The sequence below is a fragment of the Amphibalanus amphitrite genome, unplaced genomic scaffold (assembly GCF_019059575.1).
Source record: "Amphibalanus amphitrite isolate SeventyFive unplaced genomic scaffold, NRLGWU_Aamphi_draft 000103F_arrow, whole genome shotgun sequence".
In the NCBI taxonomy this organism is placed as follows: domain Eukaryota; kingdom Metazoa; phylum Arthropoda; class Thecostraca; order Balanomorpha; family Balanidae; genus Amphibalanus; species Amphibalanus amphitrite.
Window position 1 is genome coordinate 315,556 of NW_024881598.1, and position 21,851 is coordinate 337,406.

The 21,851-nt window shown below is 47.5% G+C and overlaps 1 protein-coding gene across 1 annotated transcript in view; it reads right to left on the minus strand.

Moving 5' to 3' along the window:
* LOC122380653 (homeobox protein PKNOX2-like) overlaps positions 1-16,715 on the minus strand; it is a 60,722-nt gene extending 44,007 nt beyond the window's left edge. Inside the window, exon 1 of the mRNA XM_043364002.1 lies at positions 16,623-16,715. The gene's annotated coding sequence lies outside the window, so the exon portion shown is untranslated. The remainder of the gene's footprint in view (positions 1-16,622) is intronic.
* Positions 16,716-21,851: the final 5,136 nt, after the last annotated feature.

A 21,851-nucleotide genomic window follows, 5' to 3' on the forward strand; every position in this document is an offset into this window, starting at 1 on the left:
CACCACCGACACTGTGAGGAGCGCAATTATCTCTTTGAGCGTTGACGGGTGGCACCATTACATTGAAGGGCGCCATGTGAGCAGTGATGTGGGGCAAAATGACAATGAGGAGCGCCTCCGATACTTAAAGAAGAGACGCCAACATTACTCGGGGGGGGGGGGGCAACATCACTTTTATTTTGAGGAATTATAGTTCAATTATCGCATTATGACGAGAGAAATACTATATCCCAGAAAAAATACGCCATGTGAGCAGTGATGTGGGGCAAAATGACAATGAGGAGCGCCTCCGATACTTAAAGAAGAGACGCCAACATTACTCGGGGGGGGGGGGGCAACATCACTTTTATTTTGAGGAATTATAGTTCAATTATCGCATTATGACGAGAGAAATACTATATCCCAGAAAAAATAAACGTTATACCGCTGAGCTTAGGTTGAATCTGAAATCATTAGGTACTTAGAAAGAGTTATAAAAGAACCGTCGAACGTGTCTTTTTTGGTCATTAACCCTCGCCCTGGCAGGGCATTATTTTTCATAACACGGCTTGGCAGGGGGGGGGGTCGATGCGACTCCCCTCGCGATTGGCTCCTATGGCACCTAGAAGCACCAAATTTGGTAGGTAGGTGGGCCCTCCGAAGTTCTCGCCCCTGTGCAAATTTGGTTGTTCTAGGACTCTAGGTCAATATTTAGGGGGTTTTGAGGGTATAAATGTAAAAATTTCGCTAAAAACAGGTCAAAAGTTTTTCACTTATAACTTTTAATCTAATTAAGATAGAGTGAAAAGAAAAGCACCGGTGAACTCAGCACGTCAAGGCGCGTCGAATGATATGCTTGTTTGCTTGCATAAGTGTACTTAAAGTTTTTCTTAATTTCTAAGTAAACTTTAATTAATTAATTAAGTTCAAGTTAACCAAATTGCATCATATTGCATATCATTCGATTCGGCAGATCACCAGGAACACAATGACACCATTTTCTAAGCTCTAGCGCTATTAAGTGCCAAAGTTATTGGCAAAAACGTCATTTGACCTCAGTTGACCTCATTTGACCTGACCCATGGATAAGCACACCAAACAAAGAAGCACCAAGTGACCTGCTGTTAAGAACTGTGGTTTCAAAGCACAACAGTGATAGAACGAAGCGGATATCTCCAGGATTTTCCGAATTTAGTATTTTCCCATGGGCTTAACATTACGACGTGATGACCTCTAACTGACATCAGGTCAGTGACATCAAAAAACCCGAACTATGTATATGTTATACAACTCGGTGAACTTAGCACATCCTGAAAGTTTGAAGGAAATCAGTTCAAAACTGTGAGTTGGACAGGTGCAAAAAGAAAAATGAAATTTGATCATGACCTTGTACCGGTTTTTCTGACCTGGTGACCTGACCCAAGGTCACCCGGACCTGAAATTTTCAGGTCATATGTAAAAAGGTTGCTCCATAGGCTGTGCCAAATTTAACGGCGCTACGCGCCGCCGTTTTTACGCTATCTTCGAAAAACCTTAGGGGGATCGCATCGACCCCCCCTGCTAGAGCGAGGGTTAAATATCAGTAGGTATGCCGCCCCCTCAGATGCCAAGTGCCGCCCCTATGAGTGCAAAATGCCGCCCCTAATTGTGATTGCCGACCCAGTGAAAATCCCTTATAATACGCCCTGGGTACGACCGACAACCCGTCGGGGCGAATTTCGCACTGGGTACTCAAAATTTGAAGAATTTAAGACGTTTCCATGAGTTTTGAAGGTATGGATAAGTTCTAAAAATCCGGTTCTCCTTATCTGGGCCATTAACTCCATACGGTCCAGGAAAGCTGGCACACTACCTTTAAAGTTCAACGAACAGCGAGCTGCCGCAGCCCGAGCAGCCGGCCGCACCTGACGCCGATCAGCCGCTGTCGCCGACGCTGAGAACCCAGTATGGACGCGAGGTGCGACGTCCGGTTCGTTACGGATTTGATAAGTGAGACGTGTAGAGGACTATTGTTCAGTGAGACGTGTTGAGGACTATCGTTAGTGAGACGTACAGAGGACTATCGTTCAGTGAGACGTGTTGAGGACTATCGTTAGTGAGACGTGTTGAGGACTATCGTTCAGTGAGACGTGTTGAGGACTATCGTTTCTGTCCTGTTAAGGGGAGGAGAATGTGGTGCCGCAATGTCACCTGAGGTCGGATCACAGGACCAGTGCTGCCGCCTGGTGGTGACACGACCCGGGTACGACCGGCTCGCGGAGTGGGAGTCCCCCGCTGACGCTTGACCCGCGCGGAGCTGCGCTTACGTTATTATTTTGTGTTGTTATTCGTTCGTTAAGGTTAAATATAGGTACTACGAGACAGTACATAATTCTGGCGACGAGGATCAGTGATCAGTGAACAGTGAGAGAAGATCTGGCACCAGCAGCAAAATGGAAGGGATTCGTTCACCGGGACCATTTCTGGCCACGGCAGCGACTGCAAGCATCCCTTGGTCGGCATGGTATGCAGACTTCGAACTGTACGCGACAGCCATCGGCTGGTCGCAGTGGGATCCAGCTCGGCAGCAAGCGCTCCTGTTACACTGCCTGGGGCAGGAGGGTCGGCGTCGCTACCGGGTGGCGGCCGAGGCGGCCACTGCGGCACAACATCGGGTCACAGCGTGCCCTCCGGCGACAGCAGAGGTCAGCGGGACGAGCTGACCGGGAGCTAGCGGGACGGAGACAGTACCGCAGGTGAAGCATGAGTCACTAGGTAATGTGATGTCAGATTGTCTCTCGCTATTCCAGTAACTGTTTGAAAAGTCTAGAGATGTCATGTCTGAGAGGATAAAGTTCCGTAGATGTCGTCAGAAGCCGGGTGAAACAGTCACTGTATTTTTGACGAATCTGAGGGAACAGAGCAGATATTGTGCTTTCGGAGCTTTAGAAGATGAAATGATCGGTGATCAGTTTGTTGAAGGATGTGTCTGGTCGCCTGCGTGATCGCTTGTGTGTGGAGGACCAGCTGACGCTACAGCGCCTTGAGTCCATAGCTCTGGCGGAGGACCGGGCCGTGGACAGACAGCGTCTGTTCGGAGAGGGAGGTGGAGCCAGTCGGCGTGACCACCCCGCCTCACCCGCCTCAGCGCCGGTCGAGGTGGCTCTAGCATCTCGGAAGACGTCATCGGCGCCGGTGGGTCAGCACCCAAAAGGCAAGTCATGCTATGTACATATGTGGGCGACTGGGACACGTACAGTAGGTCTACTAAAAAAGTCCCCCGCTCCAGAGGCGGCCGGCCGGCCGAACCCCCGGATTCCAGCCCCGACTCTATTGCGCAGGCCGCGGCAGCGACACGGGTCAGGTCGCGGCGCACGGCGAGTAGGTCAGTTGGCGGCGTTCGGCCGTGGGGTGAGGGCGCCGCGTGTGGGGCGCAGAGATGCCGCAGTGCAGAGGAGGGGAAGATAGTGACTGCACGATGCCGGAAATGATGCCTTGTGATCCTAAATTAAACACCTGCATTGCATACCCTCCCTTGCCCCATTCCTATTTTATCATAATCCTTCAATAATCCGTAATGACCATTCAACCCAAGCAAGCAAACAAAACAACCAACCCGTTTAGCGGCGGCATCATCTCGGATAAAAAAAGCGACAGTGATGATTAGAATAGACTTAGCGCGAGGGCAAATCGAGGGATATATATGTATCACATACCGAGTATTTTATTCCCATCTAGTGAATTAAGATTGGGGATCTTGTCCAACAAGTCAGCGGCCGTTCTAGACACAGATAAATGCTTTGTTTTCGGTCGCATCATTATCTGCAATAATTGGGAGCGAGGTTTAACCCTCGCCGGCCGAGAAGAAGGGGTGGATGCCGCCACCATGTATTTTTTGCGGTAGCTCAAAGTGCACATTGATGATAGAAGGCTGACATTTCATATGCCTTACATTTGATTCAAGCCGGATCATTTGAGATCAACCACGTTTTCAGGTCAGGTCAGGTCAGGTGCACTTAGTGTCATATACCTAAGCATAATGGGAAATATGGAAACTGTTAATTTGGTGTCGGAAATGATCTGAAACTATACCTCAAGCACATTAAATCGTGACTTCCTACATTCTTGGCAAGGTCTAATGCTTCACTTTTGCATTGTTCACCTTGCGTGACGTCATGTATGACGTCACTAGGATCATAGGAGTGCTTCGTCTATAACTCCCGATCAAAATGAGCTAGCCAGTCGGGACAACCATCAATGGACTTTGCAAGACTTGCCGAATCAAATGTTATGCAGCATGTCCTCCTTTCAACAGCTTCGTGACCTGTGTTGCCCTAAAATGACATTGACCTGAGGTAAACATCCTAAATTGCTTCACCTAAACAAGAAAGCATATAAATCGACGCGTCTGAGAACAGAAAACACGAATGTATCGAAATGACGATAATGCTACCATTTTTGCGAAGTTTTTTTTTTAACCAAAAACCGATCCAATGCCTTGGGGCCCTTGACCTACCCTAAGAGGTCACTGATATTTTAAAATGGGGTACCAGTCGCTGCGTCACGTAACGACGCAAGCTCTCGTTTTTTTCCGCGAGGCTCTAGCAGAACGCTCAATTATAGGAGCTAAACTTTGGGTTGGGGAATCGCTCCCTTTTCACTCACTATTTGGCCGGGATAGTGTTTGCAGTTATTGTTAAAATCTAGCATTTTAAGATTTCAAATGACCCATTTTTTCCCGCCCAAGTCTTTCAATTCAAGATCATAACACCAGGTCACGTCAAGTGACCTTACCTCAAGGAAAGTTCCTGTGCTCATCATATCTAAACACACCGACTAACCGATCGCTTTAGAACTTTCTGCGATTTCAATGGGCAACAGTATATGTATTTGAAACGTTTGATTTGCAAGTTTGACATTGTTGACAGAAAGGCCGGGTCAATTTTGAGATCGCTCAAGTCAATGGGAGAAAATTGAAGTGCACTTTTTTGGACGGAACGCATAATAAACACTCTGAAAACATGTAGTGCTTGATGAGATAAAATACTGAATGAGAAAATTGTTTGTTTTGTTGGGAGCCATCTTTTCCGGTCTGAAAAGGCCCTTGCAGAGCTATGACATAACTATGCTCTGGTTTAATTGTGCGAGCCAGCGACAGTTATCTGCGGAAGCGAGACTGTTCCCGTGGGACGATTGCCCTGTCGGGACGGTCCAACGGTCCCCCGAAGAGGAGTATGTGTCCTGGAATGGATTCGACATCAACTACAGGTTGGCTGGTGCCTGGTGGGGTGACCACTGACCTCCACTCCAGAGAGGGAAGCATGAAGACTTATAGGGGCGATGCGGATTGGTTTTTCCTGAGGACAGCGAGGACGGAAAGAATCTAGCACCCCTGACCCTTCCTTATACTGAATGTATCTCAGGCTGTTAAATCTCCTATGCGTTTTTTTTTTCTCGACATCGTCAAGGTGTCATTAATAAAAATATGAAATCCGGGAGGATAAATTAAATATAGAAATTGTGGCCAACAGAACATAATCAGTTGCGTTCAACATACTCGTAAGCATGATCACACACCCAGCTTACATATGAGCCATGTAATAATTATTTTTGATAGACATTTAAGTTATGAAATCATCTGAAGTGTTTGTATAGTTCCACGACACGGATCTAATATCCTGCTATGCATCATGACCATTTCTTGTCAGGTCATGTCTTTGAACATAGGCCAATTTTTTCAAATGACCTTTAAAGATCAACTTCGGATTCATTCGAAGCGTTTTGATAAGAGGAACACGAGGCTGGTAAAATTAATTTCATGCAAGTTTTAAGCTTAAAACTTTGAAGTGTTTGTGGAAAAGCAATTAGTTTTCTCATAATACCGATGGTGGCAGTTGTTATTTACATGCTAAGCCGTTGACCTTAATTAAATCTGAGAATATTATTCAGACATAGGTAGCGGTAAACGAGCTGATTGTTGTGCAAGGTTAGGCTCTTTCGGTCGATTTCAGAGTGGGAAGGAAGACAGAAATTAGGGGGAGGCAGGGGGCCTGGGCGGGAGTCCTGGACCTCATGCTCCGCTGTGGCCGAGCCCATCACGTGGGTTGGATTGCCCTGACACATGGATAGCCCTGGGCGGTGTTTCACGGCCCCGCGCTGCAGCACACTGCACTGCGCTGCTGCATTGCTGCGGCGGTTGATATGAATTTGGCTCCACGCTAGCGTGGCGAGCTTCCGAGACTGTTGATGTTTCCATGGAAATTGGAAACCCAATGCACCGGTGCGCGCAACGCACCCTGTCCAAGCAAAATTTTACCATCGATGACCTCTGGTGACATGACCTCTGGCTATGACCCGATCTAAAATTGGCTGAAATATTTTTCTTCTTTTTGCTACTCTTGACGCTACTTCGAATACCACTTAAATGCCCAAAGCTGAGTTATAAGAATGATGCTCAATCCCCATTTCCCCTCCAACAGGGCGTGAGAGTCTACGCATTCCTGTGGGGCACGGGCTAACAATGACTATCTCATAATAATTGTGGCCATGAACATCTACTGCCATTCTTTAACACCGGTTTCGCTGCGCTGAGCGGTGGCCGTCCCGTTTGTTGGATTCTACAGCTGGCTGGCGGAAAGCGTTACCGGCCGCTCGTCCACCGCCCGCGGGCCGGACCGAGCGGTCCCGCTGACCCTACCTGACCTGAGCCCGGCGCGATATGGGACAGGCAGACGGGGGTTCGGCTCAGCGGAGGCAGCGCCCACTGGTGCTGGGGACTTTTTTAATAGACCTACTGTACATATCTACTGATGATGACTGTCCTGCTTGTTATATTCTTGAATTTCGGTTCGAAGTGAAAGAGCTTATCGATAACAACGCGATTTATTTTAGACCGGTGCGAACGGGCCGAGAGAGAGATCGAAACTAACTAAACAACGATGGCGTGCGTCGCCTCTCGCCGCCCGCGCCAGTCATGCCGCTCGCGCCCGCACCGTCAGCTGGCGGCGGCAGAGGCGCGCCCAGGTGCGGAGCCGAGGCGGCGGCACGGGCGCATCGAGCTACGACACAACATCTCCCCCCAAGACGACTGCGGTCGTCTTCACAAAAGAACAGCTCTCGCCATCCCAATGCACGAATAGACGATCGGGGCTGGCACACACGACTGCTGCGACTTATGGCGGCGGGCGCTTGTTCCGGCGTCCGCAGCGGGCGCGCCCGTGGTCGCCCGGGAGGTCACCGGTAGGCGGCGCTCCGGTGTCGGGTGGCGGCCACGGATCACAGCCAGCAGCGTCTCCGGCCATCCCCTGAACCGGGCCCACGAGCGGCGCCAGACACGCGTCATCCTCAGCACAGTCGGTCTGTCCCATGTCCGCCTGCGGCGGCGACACGGCGTCACTGACGACCTCTTCTCTGTCCCTGCTTTTCGTCGGCGGGCCTCCCACCAGCGGCGGCGAGGCTCCGTAGGCTTCAGCGGCTCCGGCCGGGCCTGCGGTCTGCGCCACAGTGCCCCCGGGTTGGCCCGTGTCCGCCGGCGGCGGCAACACGGCGTCACTAGCGGCTTTGTTTCCTTCGCCGGTCAGCGTTTGTACACCTCCCGCCGGCGGCGGCGAGGCTCCGTACGCTCCAGTAGCTCCGGCCGGCTCCGTAGACTGCGCCGCGGTACGTCCGGCTCGGCTCGTGTCCGCCGGCGGCTGTGACACGGCGTCGTCAGCGGTTTCGTGTCCGTAGCTGGTCCGCGTTGGAAGGCTTCCCGTCGGCGACGGCGAAGCTCCGTGGGCGCCAGCCGGCTCGGTGGGCTGCGCCGCGGTACACCCGGCTCGGTTCGTGTCCGCCTGCGGCGGTGACACGGCGTTGTCAGGGGCTGCCTCTCGGTCCGTGGTCTGCGCCGGCCAGCCTCCCGCCGGCGGCGGGCAGGCTCCGCGCGCGCCAGCCGGCTCGGTGGGCTGCGCCGCGGTACGGCCGGCTCCTCGGCCACTGCATTGATAGGCACCTTCTTTGTTAAAAAAAAAAAAAAAAAAATATTTACAAAATTGGACCTTTTCTGACCTGAAAGTGACCTGACCTCCGATAAATTCAACTTAAAATGACCTCAAATGACACAGACGACATTGTTTTCGAAATCTACGAATAAAATGGACCATAAAACCTGCATCACAAGACTGATACATGATATACAATTTTCGTGACCTAGGATGACCTGAAAAATGGCCTTGACCTGAAAAATTCGAAGTTAACGTTTGATACCCTCAGGATATCTAAGGCATATATTAAGAAGTGCGTAAGCCAAAAATGAGCCCGATCGGACTTGTCAGCCGGCGGTCAGAGCCTAAATTGTGAACAAGCAAAAATGCCAATAATTTTTACTTTGGCCTGACCTGTGACGTCATCGGTGACATCGAGGTCAATGAAAATAGGTATCGCGCGACAGCTTTTCCAGGGCTATCAGACGCCGTTTGAATTTTGACGATCGGCCCAGTAGTTTCGGAGATAGGAGCCACTCGCGTTATGGAAAATATCCCTGTCATGCGCGGGTTAAGCTGGGAAAGCGGCGGGGCACTAACTTTAAGTGCCCCCTCTTTCTTCGAGCGGGGGGCACTAATAGCCGTTTTTACGACGGGCTATCCGGCGAATGCACCTAATTTGTCCAGATCTGCACCTAATCTCTTTTACAGCAAATATCTTCATTTTATGAATTTATTTCAGTGTTTTAATCGAGGATGCTCTCTGATAATATGACAAAGCAGGCATATAAGCAATTAGTGCAACCCTAGCTGATAGCTACTAAAGAGACACACTGAACCTAATTTGACCAAATCTGCACCTAATCTGCACCAGATGTGCACCAAATGTGTACCAGATGGCCGTCGTGAAAACGGCTAATACCTAGTGATCCTCCTTCAAGGCCCCTCTAACTTCATCGACTTTAAGTTTTGCCCTCGAAATCGGTTTCTCCCGTAGGTTTAGCACTAGTGAAGGGAAAATAAAAAACCTTCACGCTCTGCCTACGTCACCAGAGCTGAAGCTACCAATGCCATTAACCCTGTTTACATAGCATTTAGACATTTCCCTAGCTGGCTTAGAGATATCACAAAACTGGCCAGTGACCTTTTGCAACTACACAAGTGACTGTATTCAATGCTACGAAGAGCACTTTCTCGGAATTCAGGCATAATACATCAATAAATTGCAATAAATAGGTTATTTTCGGCTCGAAAAAAGGGTACTATTTAATGCGTACAAAGACTATTTGCAAGCACCATATCTGCTGCCATATCTCCCTGCACCCCTTCGTAAACACTTTGCCATATTAGCTAAATCAAGCTATATAAATCACAATATATGCAGATATTCTTTACAAAAACAAAATATAAAGCAATATATAATATAAACAAAAGTAAGATATAAAAGGCTGTAAAGAAAAACATCTTAGAAAACAAGTATTTGGCCCACCACTAATATCGAGTACTGCTGTCTCTCGGCTGACAGCTCTGCACTCTGATTGGCGGAAATCAAGGCTTAACTAGGGCTGGGCAACGAAGTTATGACCAAGTACAGCATGCTTAGGAACGATGATGACGTAGTTGGGGGTGGTAGATTTAGCGTGAAGATCCACCAACAGATGATTTCCTGTCTTATTAGGTACTATTGGCAAAAATAGCGAAGTTGGGTTTATCAACAACAACATTAAGGGTTCTTTTCTGAAAATATAAAAGCATTCATCAGACTTTTCCAAAAACATCAAAATATGACTTTTAAGTGGATCGCCTGAGCCGCCACAAAATAGCTTCAACGCCGTGGCTCCCTAATGACGTCATTTTCTGATTAGCAAATCAGCGCCGAGCAAGGCTTATTCTGATTGGTCAGAGAAATATCGAGAGTTTTATGTTGAGGGTACCGGAGTGTGCCTTTGGTTAGGATTTTTTTCACGGCGGTGGTAAAATCCTCTGGCTTATGCTCTGGCTTGTCTAGCAGTGCCATCTATAATAGAGGTCTTCAACTAGCAGTTTGGCACTTATGATCGCCTAGATGACGCTACCAATCGGTTTAGGTATTTGTTTGACTTGAATGAGCGCAACGTGATTAAATAGGTAATTACTGACTCTCGAATCTGCTTAGAAAGTCATTTAGAGCGTATGTGATACTTGCTACCAAATATCTTACGCACTCAGTTTCTGCTTGGTGTTTCCATGCCTTTTGAATCGATCAAGAAAATGTCACTGCTCAGAGGTTGAAGGTAGGTAAGCGGGAAAAGGGGTGTTACATATTTGATCTTTCTATAAATGAATGCAGAATATGAATAAATGCAATCCACTAAATATAAGCTGCAAGGAGTGTATCGAACATAACAATCAGCTTTATTTTCATCGCTTTCATGGAAACAACTCAGGGGTGGAGGTCTGTCAAAATTTCAGCGGGGGTCCAGGCCGGGCAGATGGAGGCGGGCTGGATGCAGTAGGTACCATTGACTTACATAGCAGTAATTCGTTTTCAGGGGGGTCCTGACCCCCCTGACCCCCCCCCCCCCCGAGATCTCCACCTCTGAAACAACATTAGTCTTATGCTAAAATGTTGGGTAAAAACTTTGCAATATTCAACTCATATGATGCCCAAATGTACGACATACAATTCATTTGAAGCCCATGCGTCGTTTATTATCAAAACTACATAACATGAAGAGCGTCATAAACTTGGCAGGCTTTTTCTACATATTTGGTGGCCAGCACTCCATTACCACATTTTTGGATTTTGTATTTGCTGCGCAGCATTTGTCGACATGGCGGAGGCCGAACACCTAAAAGTAGATCGAGCTGGCATGTGAATCTGGCAACTCCTATGTAAACGCGGCTATTGACTGGGGGCCGCCTGGAAGCCGGCTTGAGAACCGAACAAAATTCTGAAGAAATACGCACTTTTCCAGCACGTGCCACGTGCGAACCATCCACCCCCTGGGACTCGAAACACGACACTGCACGTGCGCGTGACGTCATCAACACACTGCGAAAATTTCAGCCCCCTCGACCGTACCGTCTGACCCCTGAACGACGTCAAAGCACCCCTCTACACGGTGCAAACAGAAACACACACAGACAGAGTTTCATTTCACAAATAGTAGAAGTAGATAGACTGAGGAGTTCTAGTTGATGTCAACGGATAATGACCCATCCTATTCCTCATCAACATGTTACCTAATTATGTACATTTAGGGGAGACACTCTCACCAGAACACACCAGTCAACATATGTGCACAATACCTATGGCTAAACTAGGTACTATAGTTCGTTTTTTTTTTCAAAAGGACGCTGGCTCCAAGTATGTTTTTCGAACAAGCACGTGTTTTAGCCGCCAAAAGGAGCAAAAACTGAACCTGAGAAAATCGAACGTCGGCTAATTTTAACATGTGATTTCTTCCCGATAATTTCCATATGTGCGTTTTGGAACCAGATATGGGAACAGTGGTGACGTCATGCTGTCGAACATGTATTGCAATGTAACGTATAACTATCATGGACGGAACCGCTTACTCGATTATGCTCGGCAACAGTGAAAAACTAAGTTTCACCCAAATTCGTTGACACTTGTCCCATTGCACGGACATTTGTGTGCCTGCTGCCACCAGTGATGTCATCATAGTATGTTCATTTTTAAGAAACAATTTCCAGCTACTTACCGTGCACAATTTGAAATCGATTATTTTTTCGGTAAGAAAAAAATAAAAAGAAAGGTTGAGGCAACCAAGCTGTTTGGTTAACTTTCATTGGCCCTGTGGTTAAAGTCCAATTATAAGTGTTAAATAGGTCCTAAGGTGTTATGATAACTTTGTAGGTGATGGTTAAGTGCTGAAAATCATTCTTACATAGATATAAGGTGGCAATTACTTCCTCTCTCTATGCACAACTAGTATGAGGTTTGGAGGCGATCGTGGCGCGGTAGTGTAACCTTCAATCTGATTCTTTTTAATCGTGATCGTTGGTCATATTGCAAGCTAAGAACTATAGAAACTGAAAAAGAAGAAAGAAATGGATATGAGTGAGAGTAAGGCTGCAGGGGACAGTGGGGGAAATGAACGACAAAAGGAGCAAGCTAAAGCTAAGGAATGTGCAGGGTTCACCAGTGATGGCCAGGTATGTGGAAAAACAGTAGTTGAGGGGGCCATGGGGTCTATACGGTGTGAGATTTGCCTTCGCTGGTTTCACCTTCAGTGTGAGAACCTGAACATTAAGGCAGCAGGAGCCATCAGGGACCTAGAGCTCATTTGGATGTGTGAAAGCTGCAAGAAAAATATCCCAGCATTCCGTGATATGCTTAATGGAGGCAGTAGTGGCAGTGTAGAGTCTGACAAGATAACGGATGGTGTCAAGAAGATAAGTCAACAACTTATATCACTTGAGAAAAACTTTGAAGTAGTTGTCAAAACAGCAGATTTTGAACAACAACAGTACAAGCTGGAAAGAACCATGGCAGAAGCCATCGAAAAAGTGGAGAAAGCTGTGAAAGAAAACACAGATAAAGTAACTGCTCTCAAGGAACAGATGGTAACAAAAGCAGAGTTAGTGAAGCAGAATACAGAGTTAGTTGATGCTGTAAAGGACACAGTGACAGGAAAGAAACTGGCATATTCAGAGGTATTAAAAAAGTCAATGTCAGAGAAGACAGATGAAGTCTCAAATAGGGGGACATGGCCATCTCTGTCTCAAGAGCAAGACATGGTGCAGGTGCAAGAGTGTATGGATAGGGAAAGCCGAAAGTGTAACGTGATCATAAGTAACCTGCCAGAACCAGAAGGGGCTGGACTGATGAACCGAATGGCAGCTGACAAACAAGCAGTTTATGAGATGTTCCGTGACCTCAACATTGAGGTAGACATTGGCAAAGCTGTCCGCCTTGGAGCTAAACCTAGAGATGGCAAGCCCAGGCTTCTTCTCATATCAACCTCGACAGAAGAAACCAAGTGGGATGTGGTTAGGGCAGGTAAGGATCTCCGTGACCTGGAGAAGTATCAAAATGTCTATGTGAACCCAGATTTGACTCGAATGGAGAGACAAACTCAGGGAAGACTCAGAGCTGAAGTTCGAGAAAGAAGAAAAAATGGTGAAAATGTTTATATTTTCAAGGGTCATGTAATGGTGCGGAAAAATGGGCATGATGGAGTCTACAGAGGGGCACCAATGACTAGGGCTTCGTCGGCCCATGGTGTTCATCCGGAGGAGGAAACATCAGCAAGGGTTGATACAAAGAAAAGAATGCTGCCCAATCAGGTGTCTGTGAATCCAGAAGAGAGGTCACAGTCCTCTGCCCAAGATTGACTATCCGAAACTAATAGGGAGACAAGGGAGGTCATAAAGGTATTCTACACAAATGCAGATGGTCTCCTTAATAAGCGGGATGAACTGATTTCGTATGCAGAAGATGAACGACCTAATATTTTACTGGTTAGTGAAGTTATACCAAAGGCACAAAAGCTCCCTATCTCACCCCAGTGTCTGGCTATACCCGGGTACCGTAATGATACTAATTTCGACCCAGAAGATACTAATTTGGGAACTTCTGGCAAGAGGGGTTTGGCGATTTATGTGGACGACAGTTTGAACATCTCACCAGTGCATATTGGAAGTGCATTCAATGAATTCATTGCCATCGAAGTGGCCCTTGCCGGGACAGACAAGCTATTGTTGGTATTGGCTTACAGAAACAGACAAGACATATCAGATGAGAACTCATGTGTTGAACTGTGTGCTTTGTTTAATGATATAGCTACCAGAAATGTATCCCACCTTATCATTGTAGGAGATTTTAACATAAAAGATATCGATTGGGAGAATAATATATGTAATTTTGGGCCTCATCATATTGGGCAACGTTTTCTCTCCTGTACGCTAGATTGTCTTCTGTATCAGCATGTACTGAAACCCACACGCTTCCGACTTGGTGATACACCTAGCATTCTAGATTTGATTTTCTCAAACGAAGAAGCTATGGTACAAAATCTGAATTATTTTGCACCACTGGGCTACAGTGATCACTCCTGCCTTGTCTTCAACGTGCATGTTAGGACTGTTCAGCACTCTCGGCTGCAGAAGCGTCTGGATTTGAACAGAGGAGATTTCCAAGGAATGAGATACATGCTGGAACAGGTAGATTGGGATGGAATTCTACATTCAGAGGAAGTAGAACAGTGCTGGGAAGGAATAAAAACAGAAGTAATGAGAGCAGCAAGTAATTTCATTCCAACAAGACAATGTGGAAAACAAAAACATTTGCTCATGGATAGAGAAACCAAGCAACTACGCAAGAAAAAGAATAAAGCTTACGCAACATATTTAAGATGTAGGGATAGAAATGCTTACATGCGATATTCTATACTCAGAAATAACTTAAGGAGAAGAACGAGAAATGTCAGGAGAAAACATGAAACAAAGCTTGCTGAGGAGTTTAAAGAAAAGCCAAAGAAGATGTGGAACTACATAAACTCAAGGTTAAAAACGAAATCATGTGTAGAGGATCTCAAGCATCTCGATGGTACAATGGCAACCACTAATCTAGAGAAGGCCGAACAACTGAGAATGCAGTTTGATTCAGTATTTACCAAAGAGAATCTGATGGGGATGCCCACATTGGCTGATCGTCAATTTGAACAAGCTATAGAAGACATTGAAGTTGGGACATTTGATGTTTACACAAGATTAAAGGGATTGAATGTATTTAAATCTCCTGGCCCAGACGGTATACACCCAAGGTTACTGTCAGAATGTGCCGGGCAGCTCAGTGAGCCACTTGCAGCTTTGTTCAGGCAATCTTTGGATATGGGCGTGTTGCCCAGTGACTGGAAAAGAGCGAACATTTCGGCTATCTTTAAGAAAGGTAGTCGCAACGATGCAGCAAATTATCGCCCAGTCAGTCTGACGTGCATTGCCTGCAAGGTTATGGAGTCAATGGTTAGAGATGCTATCATGCAACACTTGTTAAGTAACAAGCTTCTCAGTGATCATCAACACGGATTCACCCCAGGACGGTCGTGCTCTACACAGCTCCTCAAGGTCATTGATGAATGGACGGAGATGATGGATAAAGGGAAGTCACTAGATGTTGTATATTTTGACTTTGCGAAAGCGTTCGACTCTGTCCCGCACAGACGGCTGCTTTTAAAGCTGGCTGCGTATGGTATCCGTGGCAAGCTTCTGGGTTGGATCAAGCATTTCTTGATTGATAGGTGGCAAAGAGTTACAGTAATGGGTGAGTCTTCTGCCTGGAGTGAGGTCACAAGTGGAGTGCCTCAGGGGAGCGTTCTTGGTCCTCTTTTGTTTTTAGTATATATAAATGATCTTCCGGAGGCAGTGTGCTCAAAGGCCCAAATATTCGCTGATGATACCAAACTTTATCGCACTGTGGACAATGGTGCTGATGCTCAAGAATTACAGGATGATATCAACAGTTTATATATTTGGTCTCAACAATGGCAACTACCGTTCAATGATGATAAATGCAAAATGATGCACCTAGGAATAAGGAATGCTGGAAGAGAATACCAGATTAATGGTGCATATATGAGGAATGTTGATTCTGAGAAAGATTTGGGGATAATGGTTGACAAGAAGATGAAATTTCATGTGCATGCATCACAAGCTGTGGCAAAGGGTTTCAGGATGCTGGGAATGATAAAGAGATCTTTTGTAAATTTAAACAAGAAGACCATTCCCCTTTTATTCAATTCGATGGTGCGTCCCATTCTTGAGTACGGAAATTGTGTGTGGGGACCAATATATTGCATGGATCAAGACCAAATCGAGCGGGTACTACGTCGGGCTACTAAGCTGGATCCAGCATTGAGGGGCCTACCATATGAAGAACGTCTGCAACAGCTCAATATAGCATCAATGTTCCACAGAAGAAAGCGTGGCGACATGATTATGGTGTTTCAGATCATCACTGGAAGGATCCCAATACTAGGAGATTGTCTGTTTACAAGAGCAGAAGAAAGACCAGGTAATCGGGGTCACCATCTTAAGCTGAGGAAGCCATATGCCACCACTGTGTGCAGACAGAATAGTTTTGCAGTCAGAGTAATAAATGAATGGAACAATCTACCAGAAACAGTAGTAAGTGCTGATTCTGTGGCTGGGTTTAAGAAAAGGCTAGATCAGCATTGGAATAGCCGAAAGTTTAAAACAAGACATGATTGGAATGATTGAAATTGATATGAGACATGCCAGGAAGGAGCAAAACGTACTGTATGTATGCTGTGCACTGTATGTACATTGTAACGTGTTTTGAGCGGGATCAATAGGCGACAACTAAGCCTTCTCTCCCGAAATATATATTGAGTATTGAGTATTGAGTAAGAAATTCTTGGCCAGACACTGAAGCTGCCAAAACTCACGTGAGAGCTTCGATATTGCACTTTGAGCCAGCGTCCTTTTGAAAAAAAACGAACTATACCTTTGATTTGCCCTCTACAAATAAAGAAAACTTCAGGTGACTGGCTTGGGTAACCATATGCATGAAATACCTACCGTGGATGTTGAATATCGGTGACCTAGAATTACGTAAATTTCGCGCGCTCCCCATGTGGATAGGGGAAATTGAACTGCGCTTTTTGGGCGAAAGTCCTGAACATCATTCTGAGACCAAACAAGTCCTGTAAATGGTTACATCCCGCCAGCACTTACCGTCGGCTCCCCGTGGGTAGAGTGTGACCGCTCGGGGAGCGGCAGCGGCGCCGTCACCGTCACCGTCACCCCTCGCCCCGCCGCCGCCGCCGCACCTACTGACGCCACCACAGAGCGCAGGGGGGCGGGTCGGCAACGCCACGTGACCGGCGACGAACTGCAGGCATTGCAGCGGCACTGGGGCACGTGACCAGGGGCAGTGTTCGGTGCCGGGCGGCTGCACCAATCAGCTCTGAGAGGCCGGGCCGGCTGGGAGGGGAATGGGACGGAGCGCCCCATAGAACTCGCCTCCCGTAGGCTTGAATGAATAGTCGTGTGAGTTTGTTTGTGTGCGTTGACTACGATGCTTTCTCACACTGCCTTTAATCGCGCCTCTTCACCCCCATTCGCCCCCATTTCACCATCTCTCAGTTGCAGGGGTGCAGCCCTCCGACCTCCAGCACCTCCAGTTCATTTCCAGCCCTCTCTCGGCCGGAGGGCGCAGGCCCTCCTCCAAGCTACGCCACTACCTATTGCCCGTCCTTGGGAATGGGATCACCATCCTATTTCGGGCAATCATACAAAGCCAGCTTTCGGAAATGTTGGTCGTGTATTTTTTCCTGGCTGACGCTCTTAGTCGCCATGGCCGATAGTCTGGGCCCTCGGGAGGAGGGGAGTCGGACGGCTGAGGTCACCCGGTGCTCTCTGCAGCACTGCCGGGCCGATGCGCCCCTCACCGTGAGGGGTCGGCGGTGGGCCGGTGGTGGGCCGGCGGTGGGCGGTGGGTCGGTGGTGGGTCGGCGGTCGGTCGGCGGTGGGTCGGCGGTGGGCGGTGGGTCGGTGGTGGGTCGGCGGTGGGCGGTGGGCCGGCGGTGGGCCGGCGGTGGGTTGGTGGTGGGCCGGCGGTGGGTCGGCGGTGGGCGGTGGGCGGTGGGCCGGCGGTGGGCCGGTGGTGGGTCGGTGGTGGGCGGGCGGTGGGCGGTGCACACTGGTCGGAAACGCTCCAGCGAGAGGCCAGCGGCCTTTCCGCAAAAGTTTTTTGCTTGTTATTCGACAACTAGTGAAGCAAACTTCATTAAACTTTGCATACCTGCTCTGTCATATGTAAGCTATCATTTGGATGTCATGCACTAAATATATGACGTGAATCTGTTAAGTTATGACGTCATAATTGAGTATGATACAGGATCTAGCACCACTTTAAGTCAACAAGGGAAATTGGAAGCTGCTATTCGGGCACCGGGAATGGTTTCATGCACTCCTTGCAAGGTCCGGTGCTTCACTTTAGCATTGTTGACTTTGCGTGACGTCATTTATGACGTCAATAAGGTCATATAAGTTTTTTGTCAATAACTCCTGATCAGATGGAGCTAGAGAGTCGGGAAAGCCACCATTGGACTCGGGAAGACCTGCCAAATCGAATGATATGCGACATGACCTCCTTCAACCATTTTCGTGACCTGAGGGGCTCCGACCTGACCTTGACCCGAGGTTAACACCTTAAGTTGACTTCACCCGAGCACCAAGTATAACATTCGACGCCCCTAAGCTAGACAAACACGATGATGCCAAAATCGCGACAGTGCGACCATTTTTGGCAAAGTAATTAACCAAAAACCGAGCCCGTGCCTTGTTGCACTTACCTGACCTAAGAGGTCACTGGCTGACCTAAGACCTTAAAATCGGGTAGTACTTGTTGCGTCTTATAACGGCACACAAGCTCGTTTTTTTCCGCGAGGCTCTAGCTCAATTAGAGGCGAAACGGCGAGGGAGTTGTACCAACATCTTGGTACCAACCCTCCCCGGTCAATACAGAAAACCAATCGGTCCGGCCAGGGTTAAATACCGGAATTGTGATCTAATGTAAAAAGACGGTCCAAGGTAACCTGACGCCAGTGACAGGTGTCCTATATTTGCAGCGTCTTATATTGACGAAGGTTTCAATTTCCACTTTCTTCAGCAGTGGTTACCAATAGCAAGGCTCTCTAAATGCAAGCCGTAATCGCCACGCAATATGTGGAAGACTTTTGATGTCAATACATACATAAATGCATACATAAAACCATATTGTATGCGCTTTCCACAAAATTCATAAACTCAAGCGCATCTGTTTTTAATGACCAGTCAACTACGCATGGATGCGTACAGGCCACACAGGTCAGCGTAAGCCGGGCGCGGCGGCCGAGCCGAAACTGGGGCGGGGCGGGCGGTATTTGGGTAGGAATAGCGGCTCCTGCAAATTTTGCGCAAATATGCGCAGTTAGCTTTTATGTTGCCCTGGTGTTAATTTAAATCCTGCTTCAACTCACAAAAAATCAGAGTGGATCTAGACGGAACTACCTGTTGTTTCCTTACCTAAACTTTTCAGTTATATTCCAGAAGCACTGTAGGAGAGCCTTCATAAAAAAGCTAAAGTAAATCTTAGTTATCTAAGTATACCAAAAATTTTGCACAGACCAGTCGGCAACTTCATAACGAACATTTTGATGCATAATATGTGGGATTTCAATTTGGTGTCTATCAGCAATAAGACTCTGAATATCCGGCTCAAGAAACCTCTTGCTCCGCGTCAGTTTCCGAGTTCTGGGATACCCCATCTTCGGGGGCTGATTACAGTTATTTTTGGCCACCCGGATTAGTTTTTTTGGCCTAATTATAATAATTTGATCAATTTCAAATCGATCTATATAAAAAATAATCCGAAACTCCGGAATCGCCAGTGGCCTCTCGTGAGGGCGTTTCCGACCAGTGTGCGGTGGTGGGCCGGCGGAGGCAGTTCAGCCCGCGCCGCCGCGCCGCCGATCGACTGGCGTCCGTAGAGGCCGAGCACGGAGCAGTAGCGCACTGAGGCTATCGCGCCACTTCGACAGGCAGCTACAATTCATCCAACATGGCAACCAGGGGGGGTTCATCGCCATAGGGACACACGTACAAGGAAATTGCTACCAAATGCTGCCAATATGACGTCACTGGGATGCTCGAAAGCTGATTGGTCGCTGAGATTCGAGTAATGTAGTCAATTCTGGCGCACCGGCGCAGTGTTTTCCGACCGTTGCGTGTTATTACTTTGGTTGTTATGCAAAGTTTTAATATGTTTGTTTAATAATATAAACACGTTTTCATGTGTTTGAAGGTCGCAAAAGCTTCACATAAGTGGCAACCACACTTTGTATTACGTTTCGTCTCATGTATCATGAAGAACAACCAAGTATTTCAAGCTGGGATCATGCTGAGGAACCTCAACCAAGGTATTCATTTTGCAATGGATCTAAACACACTGAAAACAATTTCACCCAAAACTGGCGAGTAAACCGGTGCCTCGCGGGTACCCCTATCCGCAACCATTTTTAACCACCCTCCCATGAGTCAATCTAGGACATAACACTTTCGCAATTCACTCTGGAGAGTAGTAACCCTCCACGACTATTCGCGCACCAGTGGCTCGCGACCCCTCCATCGAAAGGTATTCATCGACGCCTACCTGGCAGCAGCGCCCCACAAACCCCTAGGAGATGGGGTTACCCTCCACGCCTACCCTTCGCCGACCAAGTCACGAGGGCCAAAAAAAACTCCCACGCTTGACCATATTTGCGGGAAAATATCTATATTATAGCCATCTCACACCTAGAAAACATCGGTGAGAAAGTTTCACAACGGTGGGAAAGATCAAATCGAATTCCCATGGAAATTTCGACATGATTGAGTCACCGGCAGCCTTGCAGACCGCCCGAAAGCAAGAAGATGTGTCGCCGTATTTTTGTTTTGTTGGGTTAGGCCCTTTCAGTCCATTTAGACCATTTCAGAGCCGGGAGGATGATAGGATATAGGGGGATACATTGGTCTGGGCAGGCACCCTAGTGAGTCGCCGCTGCTTTCGTGACCTATATAAGAATCAAAATGGTCTCACTTGGTAGTTTCGGAAGAAAAAGCGTTGCCAATCGTCCCGTGATGAATATTGCAGAGGTTTTAAAGATGCACCCTAACAAGTGTACTTTTGCCCCCACTTGAAAACCGCCAAACAATGTGCCAATATATCATTGGTTAAAAAAAAAGTTAAAAAATTGTTGTAATTCAAAACTGTATGAGACAACGCCATCTAGTTGTAACAGTAGATCCAACTCCTTCAGGGCAGGTTATGTAAAGGGGTGAGACTAAATGCTTACTTCGAAATCTAAGCTGCGTTGCGGCATTGGCCGTTATGTGCGGCGTGTATGCCGCATGCTTAGTAAGCGGCGACCACTAAATTAAAAACTCAATAGCTTTGACCTGTTTTCAATGGATAACACTGCATACCAAAAATGTCCATCGCTCTCGTCATAGGATATTTAGATTTAAATAACTAACTTATCTACATCATCGTTTTGAACCAAATTAATACTTTTAACTTGACCCTCGCCCGTATTGGTGTTTTTCCAGCCGCGAACGTATAAGGTATAACCCCTTGCCGTTTCGCTCCTGATCAAGCTAGAGCTTCGCGGAAAAAACGAGCGTGTTGCCCGTGACGAGAGGAAGCCGATGATACCCAATTTTAAGGTACTAGGTCATCGGTTGACCTTCCAGGTCAGGTCAATGACCCAAAAGGCGGGAAAATCAGGACCTGTTAGAACGTCGTAGTGTGGCTGCTATGGGGTTTTTCGGGGTGCTGATCACGAATATCATGCTAGTTTTGATCACAGATGATGTCTTCATTCATTTAGGCCAGGTCGGGTCAGGTCAGGTCAGGTCAACCAGTAGAGGTCCTGCCGGGTATTTGTAGTAGGTGTCAACCGCCTCTGACAGCCTCGTAACATGTTACGAAGGCACCAAAACTACTTTGCAAACGTTCATGTGGTTGCTAAATTCGAATTCAGCTCGAAAAACTGGCCTAGAAACATGTCAAACTCGAAAAAGTGAACCGAGGTCACCAAAGGTCAATGACCTGACCTGACCTTCAGATGACCTTGACACCCACCCTAATGCATGGGGGCAAGATCATATCACATGTTTGAACGTTTGAAACCACGAAAAGACTGCAAACGCGCTGCTAATGCGAGCCGACATACGCTGAATCGCGGTTCCGGCCAAACATGGTCTCGAAAAGTAGGTCACAGGTCAAAGGTTATTTGCGTCAGGGTCATGAAATTTTCAGGGTATGTGTAAAATTGATCAACGCGAGGGTACTAAAAGTTACGTCGTGATCGGCCGCTTTTTACGCAAGTTATTCGCGAAAAACCGAGGGGAGTCCGTTCGACCCCCCCCCCCCCCCCTAAA